This window comes from Humulus lupulus, chromosome 2, assembly GCF_963169125.1.
Source record: "Humulus lupulus chromosome 2, drHumLupu1.1, whole genome shotgun sequence".
Lineage (NCBI taxonomy): Eukaryota > Viridiplantae > Streptophyta > Magnoliopsida > Rosales > Cannabaceae > Humulus > Humulus lupulus.
This window is the reverse complement of record NC_084794.1, coordinates 89,800,973-89,818,036: the sequence shown is the minus strand read 5'-3', so window position 1 is coordinate 89,818,036 and position 17,064 is coordinate 89,800,973.

Sequence of the window (17,064 nt, the reverse complement as noted above, 5' to 3'; positions counted from 1 at the left end):
TGACAGGTAGTTTGATAGTTCCTGCTGGTGCTAGGCATTCTCATGTGAACCCATATATCACTTGGGAACTATAACGACCCAAATTTCCTAATGTGGCTTAGAGCCTGAATTAGGGGGTCGGGAGGGCCATAATTTATTTATTATGCAATTTAATGATTATATGCATGATTATGTGAATTATATTATTATATGATGATAAATGCATGTATGTGGGTCCACAATTCATTTTAAGGGTATTTTGGTAATTTGGCCCGTTGATGGCATATTTGTATATTTTCATTCATGTTGGTGAATTATGGATGAGGCCACATTATTGTGTGGATATGCTCGAGTTATTCGGCATGAGACAATCTTAGAATGTAATTTAGTGGGTTAGTCATAACAGGGTTAATTTCCGGGCTCGGGGTGAGTCTCGGGGTAATTTGATGCTTAGTTCATTACTGGGAATTAAAGGGTAATGGGATATGATTTTATTATTATTTATGAATAATGGGAATTGGAGGACGTTAATTATTATTAACGAGATAGACGGGAAAGGATGATTTTGCCCTTGGTGGCTGTTAAGGAAATAAATAAGGCTTGGGGGGCATTTTGGTCTTTTGACCTTAGGTTATATTTAAATTAGAAGGATGTGGAATAGAGATCAAAGCAACAAAAACAGAGCCCTTTCCTTCCTCTCTCACAATCATCATTCTCCTATTTTCTTTCCTTTGAATTTTGAAGCTCAATTTGAAGATTGAAGCTAGGAAATCAAGGTTGGAGCTTAGGATTTTAGTTCAGCCATTGAAGGGGATGCAAACCTGAGTTTAAGGTAAGGATTCAGCCATGAATTTTCTAGTTTTTGCTCTATTTTGAAGTTATTTTTGAGCTAGAACTTTTGAATATAGAAGTGGGTATTTGAGATGGTTTTTAATGATTTAAAGTTTGGGTTTTGATGTCTAAGACATGTAGAACTGATTTTTGGGTTCATTTATGGGTTTGGTTGAGGATTGGGGTCAATTTTTGAGGTTTGAAACTTGGAGAACACAAAGTGAAAAACTCAGAGTTTGGGAACTCAAGTTCTGGCGCTACAACGCTGGTCAGGGGAAGGCAGCTCTGCATATAGCGCCATAGCGCCTGGAAGGCAGCGCTATAGCGGTGCCCTATTTTTCCAGAGCATGAGTTTGGGAAATTTTTAGGGTTTTGGCCTGAGGGCTCGAGGGACAATTCCACCACCATATTTGGTGGAATTGGAGGTCCCGAGAGTGCGGGATTGGTCCCGGGATTAGGTTTTGGAATTCAAACTTATTGAGACCCCATTTATGTTGTGACTAGGTGAATACTAAGCGCCAAAGGATTGACCGTTCTCAAAGGGTCGTTCTTTTATTATTTCACGCTCGAACCAGAGGTAAGAAAACTGCACCCAGTATGAGACATGTATGGTTATTGATGAGGCATGTTGAGTGCTCTATATGTGGACATTGATTGCATTGTAAATGCTTAGCAATCTTGCTTATCTATGAATGGTACTGACTTATTAGTCAGAAACGGCAATGGTGTCAATATTGATTGTGAAGCTGTGACTTATTAGTCAAGTTTGGCAGTAGTAATGCTCACTGGTCGTATGGAATTGACCTATGAGTCAAGAACGGTATTAGCGTGCTTGACGCAAGCTGAAAAGATTAGATCTAATTGACATAACCATTATCATCATCAGCATGAAATGCTTGACGGACCTTAAGTTCGATGAAAACAAAAGCGCTTGTCTAGTCTAAAGGCTAGTTACTTAGAGCCAGAGCCAAAAGGCTCAGGTGACTGTAATGTCACATGGCTTAGGATGCGGAGCCCAATTTCTTAACTTATTAGTTACTTATCTGATTCAAGTACATGACTTATTAGTTACTTATATGATACAAGTTCGTGACTCCATAGTCACTTATCTGGTTTAAGTTTGTGACTCCATAATCACTTATATGGTTTAAGTTCTTGACTCCATATTCACTTATATGGTTTAAGTTCATGACTCCAAAGTCACTTATCTGGTTCAAGTTTATGACTCCATAGTCACTTATCTGATTAGGGCTACAAGCCCCAACATGATTACTAAAATCTTAATATTACATATATGTAGTAATAAGTTTTCTTGCTGAGCCTGGGCTCACGGGTGCTATGTGGTGCAGGTAAAGTGAAAGAAAAGCTCACCCAGCCTTGAGTGGAGAGCTTAGGTGGCGATGTGTACATATGCGGCCGCTTGACCACCACGGCCAAGGTGTTCCTCAAAGGAACTAGGGGTTAACCCTACATTTTGTCGCTTAGGTCGGCGAGTTGTAATTTTTATACTATAATGACCATTTTGGATTGTAAATAACTTGTAAACGCTTTATGTTTTATGTTTTGGATTATGGGCACATGTACAATTTTATGTTTTAAATAAAATATATCCATTCCTTTTGATCGATATTGTAATGCCCCGAATTTCTTAATAAGGTTTAGGACCTTGATTAGGAGGCCGGGAGTGCCATAATTGATTTAATATGGTATTTAATGATTATACGCATGTTTACGTGAATTATATTATTATATGATGGTGAATGCATGCATATGGGTTCATATTTTAATTATGAGGGCATTTTGGTAATTTGGCCGTTGTGGGCTAATTGTGTATTATGGGTGCATGGTTGTGATTAATTAATATAGCCACATTATAAGGTGGATTGGTTCGAGCTATTCGGCATGAGACGATCATGAGATGTAAGTGTACGGTCTAGTCATAACGGGTTTAAGTTCGGGGCTCGGGGTGAGTCTCGGGGTCATTTTGATGATTAGAGCGTTACCAGGAATAAAAGGGTAATGGGATATGATTTATTGGTATTTGAGAATATTGAGAATAGCGGGAATTGGAGAGCGTTAATTATAATTAATGTGATAGGCGGGAAAGGACGGTTTTACCCTCGGAAGCCTTTAGAGGGATTTATTTGGCCTAGGGCTATTTAGGTCATTTGGATTGGATTTATATGACTTTAAGGCTGTGGAAAACAGAACAAAAACAGAGTCTCATCCTCATCTCCTCTTCTTCTTCTCCCGTACATGTTTTTCCCTTCACTTTTCTTTGAATTTTGAGAGCCCAAATTGAGGAGTTAAGCTAGGAGATCAAAGGTGGGAGCTTAGGAACTTGATTCAGCCATTAAAGGGGATTCAAAATCTTGTTTGAGGTGAGTTCAGCCATGAGTTTTTGGTTTGTACTCTGTTTTTCTTTTAGTTTTTCAGCCTATGATCTCTTGATGGTAGTTTGGATTTATGGAGGTTTTGATTGAAGCTTAGCTTGGGTTTTGATGATGGTGAGTTGTAGATGATGTTTGGTGGTTGAATTGGGTGTTAGGTTGAGGTTTGGGACAGGTTTGAAGGGTTGGTTCCAAGGGAAAACACAGGGGAGGTTTGCTGGTGCGTACTGAGATTTTGGCTGAACAGGGTAATGAGCCGCGACATGGCTGTGGTGCGCCGCGGCTCATGGCGTCTGGCAGAGAGGGTTGCCTCTGTCTGGGGGGCGCGTCGCGGCGCAGCTAGGGCGGGTCGCGACCCTTAGTGACTTTTTGGCCAGAATGGTGTTTTTAGCTTGGGGATTCAAGCCTTAGGCCTCGGGGTTGAACCTAGTACCCAGTTAAGTGGGGATTGATGTCCCGAAGGCTAGATATTGGTTTGGGAATTTATGTTGATTATTTTTATTGATGGTATCTTATATTTGGTTATGACTAGGTGACCGCTAAAGGACTAAAAGTTGATCGTTCTCAAGGGTCATTCTTTAAATCATTTTAGCTCGAATCTGAGGTAAGAAAACTGTACCCTATGTATATGTGACATGCATGGCTATTCTTGATGCATGTTGGTTGATAATTAGGTATGACATGCATGGCTATTCTTGATGCATGTTGGTTGGTTATTAAACATGACATGCCTGGCTATGACTGGTGCATGTTGGATTGCTAAGTATAATGCATATGATGCATGAGGAACATGTGATTAGGACATGCTTTGAGTACTGAATATGACATTGTTCAAAGCCTGTGCCTTTGGGTTTGTGCATGGTCCTAATTGTATCAATACTTGTTGAGTAAGCATGTTGAATACCTTGTTTATGGATATTGGACATGAGACATATGTTTGGTGGCATGACTTACTTGTGTATGGCACTGACTTATTAGTCAGAATTGGCAATGGTGTTGGATTCATCTATGAAGCTGTGATTTATTAGTCAAGTTCACAATGAGCTGAACACTGGTCGTGTTTCACTGACTTGAGGGTCAGAAACAGCATAAGCGTCGAGGACACAGGGCCGAGTGAAGATTAGATCTAATCGATATCAGGGTTGAATGGCTCCATGGCATTAATGCTGGAATGACCCTAAAGTCGATGTGACAATGGAGTCACCTGGGCCTTCTGGCCCTGGCTCTGAGTGACTAGTCATGGAACTAGACAAGTGCTTTTAGGTTTCATCAAACTTAGGGACAGTCCGGCATTAATGCTCATGATGAGTCATTTAATTCTGATGTCGATTAGATCTAATCTTTTCGTCTCTGCGTTCATGACACTTATGTCGTTCCTGACTCATAGGTCAATAACATACGACCAGTGCTTAGTACGAACTTGATTAGTAAGTCACAGCTTCAAAGTCAATTCTGACACCATAGTTGATTCTGACTAATAAGTCAGTGTCATTCACAAGTAAGCAAGATTTGCTAAGCATTTGATATGCAATCAATGTCCACATTTAAACCCTCAACATGCCACATTAATAACCATGCATCTCACATATGGGGTGCAGTTTTCTTACCTCTGGTTCGAGCGAGAATTAGTAAAAGAACGATCCTTGAGAACGCTCAACCTTTTAGTTCCTTGACGGTCACCTGGTCTTAACCAATTAAGGGATTCCATCAATAAAATGAACCACAAAAGGTTCCCGGACCAAAACCTAGCCTCCGGGACATCAAATCCTACTAAACCGGGTAATAGGAACGATCCCGAGGCCTAAGGTTTTATTCCCCAAGCCAAAAACTCAATTTCGACCAAAATGCCACTAAGGGTCCCAGCCCAACACCACCATGCCGCGGCCCACCTCCTCAAATAGAAGCGGCCACCCTTCAATCCCCAACATGGGCCACAACCCTCCTTCACCATGTTGCGGCCCAACGGCCCTTCAGCTCCACCCTTCCTCTTCAATGAGCTTGGGCCACGGTGCTCTAGAATAGAGTCGCAGCCCCACCTGAAACTCATCAAAAAACCCCTATTCTTCCCCTTCAAACTCATTTCAAAACTTTATTGAAACACTCCCAATATCACAAAGCAAAGCCACCAACTATTACCATAACTTATCTACCATACAACCATCAAAACCTAAGCCTTAAACCAATCAAAACTTCATCAAATTCCCATTTCAATGATAAAAACTCCAATCTCAAAACTAACATAAAAACAGAGCAAGGAGCCATAAAATAGAACTAAAACCTTACCTTAAGCTTAGGTTGAATCCTCTTCAATGGCTGAACACTAGCCTAAGACCTCAAGCTTCAATCTCCAAGCTTGAATCCCAAAACTTGCTTCAAGAGTCAAAGGAAAGGAAAAGGGAAAATGATGATCGTGAGGGAGGAAAGATAAGGCTCTGTTTTGGCTAACCTTCCACAGCCTTCAACTTATATATAGCCTAGGTCAAATGACCAAAATACCTCCCATGCTTAATTCATCTCTTAACAGCCCCAAGGGCAAAACCGTCATTTCCCGCTTATCTCGTTAATCATAATTAACGCCCTCCAATTCTCGTTATTTCTCAAATACTAATAAAATCATATCCCATTACCCTTTAATTCCCAATAATGCTCTAATCATCAAATCACCCCGAGACTCACCCTGAGCCCCGAATTCAACCCAGTTATGACCAAACCGATAATTGTATTCAAAGATCGTCTCATGCCGAATAGCTCGAATAAATCCACATTATAATGTGGCCTCAGCAATAGTTCACCAACATGCATGAAAGTATACAAATATGCCCTCAACGGGCCAAATTACCGAAATTCCCCTATAATGAAATGTGGACCCACATGCATGCATTTATCATCATATAATAATATAATTCACATAAACATGCACATAATAGTTTAATGACATAATAAATCAATTATGGCCCTCCCGGCCTACTAATCCGACCATTAAACATCATTAGGGATTTTGGGGCATGACACTATTTATGTGGTTATGTGATTAACTGCTTAAATAGAATATAAATGATTTAGCTGCTTACATGAGATATATTGATAAGGTTGGGCCTTGACTACTGCATCATAAGCAAGAACGTGCTTATTACTACTGATATTGCTAGAACATGCTTATTAAAATTGTTAATCGTTGAACTATTAACTGGTAAGTGTTAAATGGTAAATGCTATGATCATGTATCCATTTGTTTATCTGCATGATTGTGGAACGTGGGTGATTATCTGTTTAATCTTGGACCATGAGGCAGTAAGAGGTTTAATTATCACTGCCTAACTGGCCACATTGACTATTGTAGCAAGGTTTAAGTTATAAGAATGATTCCAAGACAGACAAATTCATAGGTTGGCTAGGAAGATCAGGGCCAGAATAATAGACAGGGTCAAGAGAATGACCAGAGTTAGATTACTTAGCCAGCTCCTGATAACTGGTAGCAGTTGTTTGCTGACTTATAAGCCAGAATATTGAGGCAAGAAGAAGAAATCTGCCTCCTGAGACAACAACAGATTCCTGCAGGGAACAGTTTATCAGAGGCACCACCTGTAGCGGTGCCAACAGTTGAGCCTTTTCCAGAGGCTGGAAGTAAATGGGAACCTCTTTATGAAAGGTTAAAAAAAAAAGCAACCTCTAATTTTTTAAGGTAGTACAAATCCAGCTAAGACAGAGCAATGGATGAGCATGATTACCACCATCCTTGACTTTATGAGGGTGTCTGGTAATGAGAGGGTGGCCTGTGCCACGTACATGTTTCGGGAGGATGCCCGAATTTGGTGGGAAGTGATATCCCAGACTAGAAACATCAATGCTCTGAGTTGGGAAGATTTTCAAACTCTGTTCAATGAAAAGTATTACAATGATGCCATCAGGGCTACAAAGGCTGAAGAGTTTATCAGATTACTTCAGGGGAGTCTATCAGTGACTGAATATGCTCTAAAGTTTGATAGATTGGCAAAGTTTTCCATGGAGTTGGTGCCCACTGATGGGACCAAAAGGGAGAGGTTTCTCCAGGGGATACAACCTAGACTAGCTCGGGATGTTCGTATCACCACTGTGGCTAGAGTTACTACTTATGCACAGGTGGTTAAGAAGGCGCTCACAGCTGAGAGCACAGAGAACAAGATCTAGAAGGACAATACAGCCAGAAGAGAGTTGAGGAGGACAGGTCCTCCATTCGTGCGTTCAGGTAGGGGCAGAGGCCCCAGTGATCAGAAGAGGAAGGCTCCTGATACCTTCCCAGATCCAAGTCCTGATAGGCGACCACGTGGTTTTCCAATGGGCCGCCAGGGTGGCAGTGAGGCCTGGAGGACTTATCCAGAGTGCCCTAGGTGCAAGAGACGACATTTGGGGGAGTGTAGGGAAAAGGCTTGCTTCTTATGTGGCGCAATGGGACATTTCAAGAAAGACTTCCCTAAAGCAAGAAAGGAAGAACCTAGGAAGGCGGACAGCTTGGCCCTAGCTCGAGTGTTCGCATTGACTCAAGCAGAAGCTGAGGCTTCACCCTCAGTAGTTACAGGTCAGCTTCTTAGTGCTAGAACCCCTTATACTGTTTTGATTGATTCTGGTGCTACACATTCTTTTGTTGCTAGTAGAATTATTGATAGACTGTGTAGATCATGTGATTATTATGATGTGGGGTTCGAGACCTTGTTACCCAATGGGGAGTTAGTAGTCTCCAGAAGGTGGGTCAGATCTTTGCCAGTGATAGTGGAGGGCAGGGAGTTGTCAGTGGATCTGATAGAGTTGGTGTTGAGTGACTTTGATATGATTATGGGTATGGATTGGTTAGCGGAGTATGGGGCAACCATAGATTGCAGAAGGAAGGTGGTTACCTTTGAGCCTGAAGGTGAGGATCCATTTGTATTTGTTGGTACTGTGCATGGACCTCGTATACCTATGATTTATGTTCTGAGGGCTAGAGATCTATTGCAAGGAGGTTTCATAGGATTCTTAGCTAGTGCGGTGGATACCACTCAAGCCATGCCAGTGGGACCAGAGGAGACCAAACTAGTCTATGAGTTTCTGGATGTGTTTCCAGAAGACTTACCAGGATTGCCACCACACAGAGAGATTGAATTTGTGATAGAACTGGCACCAGGGATGGAGCCAGTGTCTAGAGCACCTTACAAAATGGCCCCAGTAGAGTTAAAAGAATTGAAAGTACAAATGCAGGAGATGTTAGACTTAGGTTTTATCAGACCTAGTTTCTCCCTATGGGGTGCACTAGTTCTATTTGTGAAGAAGAAAGATGGTTCTCTAAGGATGTGTATAGATTACAGAGAACTGAATAAGTTAACAATTAAGAACAAGTATCCTCTACCAAGGATCGATGATTTGTTTGATCAATTGCAAGATAAAAGGGTATTCTCAAACATAGACTGTAACGCCCTAATCTCCAGGGACCATTATGGTGTGCATTTTAAACAGTGCTAAACTCGCTAATAGAGTCATTTGACCATAACTGTGTAACTAAGTATGATTAACGGTTTAGGATTAAAAATTTTGGTTAAGATACAACGTTTCACTAAAACATTTACTGTATACATTGGGATCCCAATATATAATTTAAAGGTCAATTACAAGAAAATATTTACAACCAGCCGACCTAAGCGGTAAAATAGGGTAAAACCCTAGTTCCTCTTTAAACCCTCAGCCATGGCGGTCGAGCAGCCGCATATGTACACATCGCACCTAAGCTCTCCAACTCAAAGATGGTCCAACTTTCTTTTGCCTTTACCTGCACCACATAGCACCTATGAGCCGAAGCTCAACAAGAAAACTTAATATGCTCATGACCAGTAATAACATGTTAATAAATCATAATAGGCATGCCTAGCAATAATAGCCCTATTCATGCATGCAAATAAGTCCAAATAATAATTGTGGATCCTACCCTCCTATATGGATGACTATCAAGTCAATCCTAATCAGATGAGTGATTAACACTTTGAGATTCTGATAATCATGCTGGGGCGTGTAGCCCTAATCAGATAAGTGACTGACGAGTAAGTCATGAACTTAAACCAGATAAGTGACTGATGAGTAAGTCACGAACTTAAACCAGATAAGTGACTGATGAGTAAGTCACGAACTTGAATCAGATAAGTGACTAATGAGTAAGTCACGAACTTAAACCAGATAAGTGACTGATGAGTAAGTCACAAAATTGGGCTCTGCACCCATAGCCGTGTGACAATGCAGTCACCTGAGCCTTCTGGCCCCGGCTCTAAGTACTAGCCATTAGCTAGACAAGCACTTTTGTTTTTCATCGAACTTAAGGTCGGTCAAGCATTTCATGCTTATGACGATAATGCTTATGTTGACTAGATCTAATCTTTTCAGCTTTGCGTTCATTACACTTATGTCGTTCTTGACTCATAGGTCAATTCCATACGACCAGTGCTCAGTATTACTATCAAACTTGACTAATGAGTCACAGCTTCACAGTCAATACTGACACACTTGCTGATTCCTGACTCATAGGCCAGTTCCACTCACAAATAAGCAATGCAACCAAGCATATATCATATGTCAAATATCCAAATGTAGGGCATTCAGCATGCTCACTCAACAATCACTAGCATAATTATAATCATGCACATTTATAGAGACTCAAGCTCTGATCAATCACATATTCAATATTCATGTCATGCCCTAATCACATGTATCTCATGCATCACATGCATCACATACTGGGTGCAGTTTTCTTACCTCTGGTTCGAGCGAGAAATAATAAAAGAACGACCTTTGAGAACGATCAGTCCTTTGAGTTCCTTAGCAGTTACCTAGTCATAATCAAATATGGGATTCCATCAATAAAATAATTCATAAAAGGTTCATGGTCTAAACCTCGCTCCCGAGACCTCGAATCTTACTAACACGGTTAGTAAATTCGATCCCGAGCCTTAAGGATTGAAACCCCAAGCCTAAAACCCTTGAAAAACCCTTCTTAGTTCAAATAGGAAGGGCGGGTCGCAACTTGGCTTAGTGGGTTGTAACTTGCCCTCAAAACAGAGAGCACTACCTGGAGAAACAGAGGTGGGCCGCGACTTGACCCAAGCTGAGTCGCGGTGCGCCTCCCCTACTAAGCCCAAGGAGCCTCTGACTTGGGTCCAAGTCGCGACTTGGCCTATTGAGTCGTGACTTGACCCCACGAACCCAGCATCCCCTGCCATTTCCTCCATTAAAACCAGCCAAAAACCTTCACCAAACCTCCATTAAACCAACCCAAAATCAAAACCAAACATCCACACATCATATCAACTAGTTTAACCACAAAACCTAAGCTTTGAATCATTTAAAACCTCATTAAATTCCCACCTATTTAGTCCAAAGTATCAACTAAAAACCAGCTGGAAAAATAGAGCATAAACCAGAAAATTTGAATTTAAACCTTACCTTAAACTCAGAATTAAACCCTCTTCGATGGCTGAACAATAACCTAGAACCTCAAGCTTTGATCTCCTAGCTTGAATCCTCAAATTGAGCTTCAAAATTTCAAAGGGAAGGAGAGAAGAAGATGATCGGGAGGAAGAGGAAGGAAGAACACTCTATTTTGGCCTCTTTCTTCTACAGCCATCCTAATTCCCGATAATGAACTAATCATCAAATTACCCTGAGACTCACCCCGAGCCCGGTAAATAACCTCGTTATGACCAAACCACTAACTTGCATTCAAAGATCTTCTCATGCATAATAGCTTGAACAAATCCACATTATAATGTGGCCTCATTCATAATTCACCAACATGCATGAAAATATACAAATACGCCCTCAACGGGCCAAATTACCAAAATGCCCTTAAAATGAAAAATGGACCCCATGCATGCATTTTTCATCATATAATAATATAATCCACATAATCATGCATATAATCATTTAATGGCATAATAAATCAATTATGGTCCTCCTGGCCTCCAAATCCAACCATTAAACATCATTAAGGATTTTGGGGCTTTAGATAGACATTTGTTCTGGTTATCATCAGTTGAGGGTAAAGGAGGGAGATATACCAAAGACTGCTTTTCGCACTAGATATGTGCATTATGAGTTCTTAGTCATGTCTTTTGGATTGACTAATGCCCCATCTACTTTCATGGACTTTATGAACAGAGTGTTCAAGGATTATTTGGACCAGTTTGTGATCGTCTTCATCGATGATATTCTTGTTTATTCTCAGTCAGAGTCAGAACATGAGCAACATCTGAGGTTGGTTTTATAGAGACTGAGGGAACATAGACTGTTTGCAAAGTTTAAGAAGTGTGAGTTCTTGTTATCTCAGGTAACTTTCCTTGGGCACATTGTCAGTAAGGAGGGGATTAAAGTAGATCCAGCCAAGATTGAGGCGGTCAGAGATTGGCCAAGGCCAAAGAGTGCTTCAAAGATTAGAAGTTTCCTTGGGTTGGCAGGCTATAACAGACGTTTCATGGAAGGGTTCTCAAATATTGCCACTTCATTGACTGAGCTGACACACAAGAATCAGAAGTTTGTGTGGTCAGACAGGTGTGAGAACAGCTTCCAGGAACTGAAGCAGAGGTTGGTTACAGCTCCAATTCTGATTCTTCCAACAGAGTAGGAGAAGTTTGTGATATACTGTGATGCCTCACATCAGGGTTTGGGTTGTGTTTTGATGCAGTCAGGGAAGGTGATTGCCTATGCCTCACGTCAGCTGAAGGAGTATGAGCAGAGGTATCCCACTCATGATTTAGAGTTGGCAGCTGTGGCATTTTCATTAAAGGTATAGAGACATTACCTTTATGGGAAGAAGTGTGATATCTACACTGACCATAAGAGCCTGAAGTACTTCTTCACACAGAAAGACTTGAACATGAGACAAAGGCATTGGCTGGAGTTAGTAAATGATTATGATTGTGGGATCTTGTATCATCCAGGAAAGGCCAATGTGGTGGCTGATGCTTTAAGCCGGAAGGGTCCGGGATAGATTTATAGTGCAAGGCTGATATCCAGAGAGTTAGCATAAGATATGATCAGAGCTGGTATAAAGTTGCTGCTGGGTCAGTTGGCTAATATTACGCTACAGTCTACACTGTTGGAAAGAATCAAGGAAGGTAAGTTGGGTGATCCACAACTGATCAAGATTAGAGAGGATGTATTGGCTGGAGAGTCCAAAGATTACACAGTGTCTGAGATGGGCTTGTTGAGATACAAGGGTCGGATATGTGTTCCGTTAGACACTGCTATGAGGGGGAGATTCTGGATGAATCTCATACTTCTCCTTATTCTTTGCATCCAGGCACCACGAAGATGTATCAAGATGTGAGATCACTGTATTGGTGGCCTGGGATGAAGAGGGATGTAGTGGAATATGTGGCTAAGTGCTTGACATGTCAACAGGTCAAGGCTGAGCAACAGAGGCCAGTAGGGTTATTGCAACCTCTGGATATCCCAGAGTGGAAATGGGAGGACATCACAATGGATTTCATGGTGGGGTTACCCAAGACTGTTGGTCAACATGATTCAGTATGGGTTATTGTGGATTGCTACACCAATTCAGCTCACTTCTTACCAATGAGGACTACTTATACAATTGACTAGTACGCAGATCTCTATGTGAGAGAGATCGTGCGCCTCCATGGAGCACTGAGGTCGATCGTGTCAGATCGGGACCCTACTTTTACTTCCAAGTTTTGGGGAAGTTTACAGAAGGTCATGGGAACACAGTTAAAGTTTAGTACTGCTTATCATCCTCAGACAAATGGACAATCTGAGAGGACGATTCAGATATTAGAGGACATGCTGCGAGCATGTGTGTTGGACTTTGGTGGATCCTGGAGTAAGTATCTACCTTTGATAGAGTTTTCCTACAACAACAGTTATCAGTCTACCATTGGGGTGGCACCTTATGAGATGTTGTATGGTAGGAAATGCAGATCTCCCATTCATTGGGATGAGACAAAGGAAAGAAGATACTTGGGTCCTGAGGCAGTTTAGAGGACCAGTGAGGCCACTAAGAAGATTAGAGCTTGGATGCTCGCATCTCAAAGTAGACAGAAAAGTTATGTAAATCCCAAACGCATAAATGTGGAGTTCCAAGTGGGTAGAGTCTCTCCATGGAAAGGGGTGAGAAGGTTTGGGAAGAAGGGCAAGTTTAGCCCTAGATTTGTAGGTCCATTTGAGATCCTGGAGAGGATTGGTCAGGTGGCCTATAGGTTGGCCTTACCACCAGCATTGTCATCCGTGCATAACGTATTTCATATCTCAGCTCTTCAAAGGTATCTAACTGATGTGACTCATGTGTTGAGTTACGAGGATCTAGAGCTTGAGGCAGATCTCTCCTATGAGGAACAGCCAGTCCAGATACTAGACAGAAAGGACAAGGTCCTCAGGAATAAAATGATACCTTTGGTTAAGGTATTATGGAGGAACAGCAAGACCGAGGAAGCGACCTGGGAGCTGGAGTCAGATATGCAGGATCAGTATCCCAAGCTATTCAGGTAAATTTCGAGGACGAAATTTATGTAAGGAGGGGATAGTTGTAACGACCCAAATTCCCTAATGTCGCTTAGAGCCTGGATTAGGGGGCCGGGAGGGCCATAATTGATTTATTATGCAATTTAATGATTATATGCATGATTATATGAATTATATTATTATATGATGATAAATGCATGCATGTGGGTCCACAATTCATTTTAAGGGTACTTTGGTAATTTGGCCCGTTGAGGGCATATTTGTGTATTTTCATGCATGTTGGTGAATTATGGATGAGGCCACATTATTATGTGGATATGTTGGAGCTATTCGGCATGAGACGATCTTAGGATGTAAGTTAGCGGTTTAGTCATAACAGGGTTAATTTCCAGGCTCGGGGTGAGTCTCGGGGTAATTTGATGCTTTGTTCATTACCCAGAATTAAAGGGTAATGGGATATGATTTTATTATTATTTGGGAATAACGGGAATTGGAGGACATTAATTATAATTAACGGGATAGACGGGAAAGGACGTTAATTATAAGGAAATAAATTAGGCTTGGGGGAATTTTGGTCTTTTGACCTTAAGTTATATTTAAATTAGAAGGTTGTGGAATAGAGATCAAAGCAGCAAAAATAGAGCCCTTTCCTTCCTCTCTCACGATCATCATTCTCCTCTTTTCTTTCCTTTGAATTTTGAAGCTTAATTTGAGGATTGAAGCTAGGAAATCAAGGTTGGAGCTTAAGACTTTAGTTCAGCCATTGAAGGGGATGCAAACCTGAGTTTAAGGTAAGGATTCAGCCATGATTTTTCTGGTTTTTGCTCTGTTTTGAAGTTAGTTTTGAGCTAGAACTTTTGATTATAGAAGTGGTTATTTGAGGTGATTTTTAATGATTCAAAGCTTGGGTTTTGATGTCTAAGACATGTAGAACTGGTTTTTAGGTTCAACTGTGGGTTTGGTTAAGGATTGGGATCAATTTTTGAGGTTTGAAACTTGGAGAACACGAAGAGAAAAACTCAAAGTTTGGGAACTCTGGTTATGGCGCTACAACGCCCAGTATAGGGTGCTACAGCGCTGGCAGGGGAAGGCAGCTCAGCCTGTAGCGCCATAGCGCCTAGAAGGCAGTGTTGTAGCGCTGCCCTATTTTTCCAGGGAATGAGTTTGGGTACTTTTTAGGGTTTTGGCCCGAGGGCTCAGGGGACGATTCCACCACCTTGTTTGGTGGAATTAGAGGTCCCGAGAGCGTGGGATTGGTCCCGGGATTAAGTTTTGGAATTCAAACTTATTGAGACCCCATTTATGTTGTGACTAGGTGACCGCTAAGAGCCAAAGGATTGATCGTTCTCAAAGGGTCGTTCTTTTATTATTTCACGCTCGAACCAGAGGTAAGAAAACTGCACCCAGTATGTGACATGCATGGTTATTGATGAGGCATGTTGAGTGCTCTATATGTGTACATTGATTGCATTGTAAATGCTTAGCAATCTTGCTTATCTGTGAATGGTACTGGCTTATTAGTCAAAAATGGCAATGGTTTCAGTGTTGATTGTGAAGTTGTGACTTATTAGTCAAGTTCGGTAGTAGTCTCGAGCACTGGTCGTATGGAATTAACCTATGAGTCAAGAATGGTATTAGCGTGTTTAACGCAAGCTGAAAAGATTAGATCTAATCGACATAAGCATTATAATCATAAGCATGAAATGCTTGACCGACCTTAAGTTTGATGAAAACAAAAGCGCTTGTCTAGTCTAAAGGCTAGTTACTTAGAGCCAGAGCCAAATGGCTCAGGTGATCGTAATGTCACATGGCTTAGGGTGCGGAGCCCAAGTTTGTAACTTATTAGTTACTTATTTTATTCAAGTTCGTGACTTGTTAGTTACTTATATGATACAAGTTCGTGACTCCATAGTCATTTATCTGGTTTAAGTGCGTGACTCCTATATGGTTTAAGTTCGTGACACCATAGTCACTTATTTGGTTCAAGTTCATGACTCCATAGTCACTTATCTGATTAGGGCTACAAGCCCCAACATGATTACCAGAATCTTGATATTACATATATGCAGTAATAAGTTTTCTTGCTGAGCCTTGGCTCACGGGTGTTATATGGTTCAGGTAAAGGGAAAGAAAAGCACACCCAGCCTTGAGTGGAGAACTTAGGTGGCGATGTGTACATATGCGCCTGCTTGACCACCACAGCCAAGGTGTTTCTTAGAGGAACTAGGGGTTAACCCTACATTTTGCCGCTTAGGTCGGCGTGTTGTAATTTTTATACTGTAATGACCATTTTGGAGTGTAAATAACTTGTATACGCTTTGATGGGCCCATGTACAATTTTATGTTTTAAATAAAATATATCCATTTCTTTTGATCGAGATTTTTCACCTTAGCCTATTAATAACACCTAGATACACGTTTATAACCTAATGACTGGTTTAACGAGTTAAGCACTGTTTAAAGTTCACAGTAACGGTCTTGGAGTAACCAGGGCGTTACAGGAACAAGGTGTCAGGTCCTTGACTGTGAGCTTCATCTTCTCGAGGGATGATTTGTAGATGATATCTACTGAGCTTCCCGTATCCACCAAGCATCTCTTCACTCGGGTATTGGCGATTTGAATGGTAATGACCAAAGAGTCATTGTGGGGGTATCTCACGTGCCTGGTGTCATCCTTCGTAAAAGTGAGAGTTTCACTTTCATACTTCGGATTTTTTTGAGACCGCTCCTCGACTGCCATGCACTGGGAAGACTCTCCTACCTCATGTCTCAGGGTCCTTGCATATCGCTCATGAGCGTTGTTACTGTTGCTTGCTATGTTGGGCCCCCCACGTATGGTGTCCAATGTGAAATCCACGGTCATTGGCTCCAGTGGTGGACTCATTTTGCCTTCGGAACTCTGGATTCCTCCTTGGGGTTTTGGTCTTGACTCGGTACCTCAAGAGCTTTCCTGATCGGAGGAGAAACTCTATCTCATCCTTCAGCTGTTTGCACTCGTTTGTGTCGTACCCATAATCATTATGGAATTGACAAAACTTGTTCTTGTCCCTCTTTCCTTCTGAGGGAAAATGTGGTGGCTTTAGGTATGGTACCTCCTAGTATGTTTCCAAGTAAATCTCATCCCTTGTTGCAGTCAAGACAGTATAGTTGGTGAACCTAGGCTGGTAGGGTTGGTGCTTAGGTTGTTTGTCGATTAGTGCTGACTTAGCCTTCTTTTCTCCATTCTGCTCAGCCCCTAAGGTACTCATCTTCTTACCGTTGCCCCCATTGCTGCCTTGAGTGTTTACGACGTTCTTGCTTTCCTTGATCGTGGTCGGATGGTTTATCTATTTTTCTTCCTTCATGATAGCGTCATCGAGCTTCATGTATTTGTCTGCTCGGTCTAGGAACTCCT